The following is a 427-nucleotide window of genomic DNA, read 5'->3' on the forward strand; positions in this document are numbered from 1 at the left end:
ATTTCATATATAATTAATTAAAATTTGGTTTATTAGTTCTCGAGTTATGGACGTTTGAAATTTTAAGTAGAAACCTTCGCACACAAAGCTTCCTCTATGAGGAAGCCAAAACAAATAAATACTGAAAATTATACATTGAAAAAAATTAATGCTTCATCATAGAGGAAGCTTTGTGTGCGAAGGTTTCTACTTAAACACTTAAAAACTCTAATCAAGCAATGTGCAGGTTTCTACTCGCACACCTAACTCTTTAGGAGCCTGTATACATAATTATGTACATTCACTAAAATAAAAAAATAAAAATATACTTGCCCACTTAAAAACTGAACCAATATGCAGATTTCTACTCGCACACTTAAGAACTCTAAGAAAGCAATGTGCAAGTTTCAACTTGCACACTTAATAACTCTAAGGAAGCAATGTCCAA

This window comes from Temnothorax curvispinosus, unplaced genomic scaffold (genome assembly GCF_003070985.1).
Source record: "Temnothorax curvispinosus isolate PA1 unplaced genomic scaffold, ASM307098v1 QBEX01006646.1, whole genome shotgun sequence".
Classification (NCBI taxonomy): domain Eukaryota; kingdom Metazoa; phylum Arthropoda; class Insecta; order Hymenoptera; family Formicidae; genus Temnothorax; species Temnothorax curvispinosus.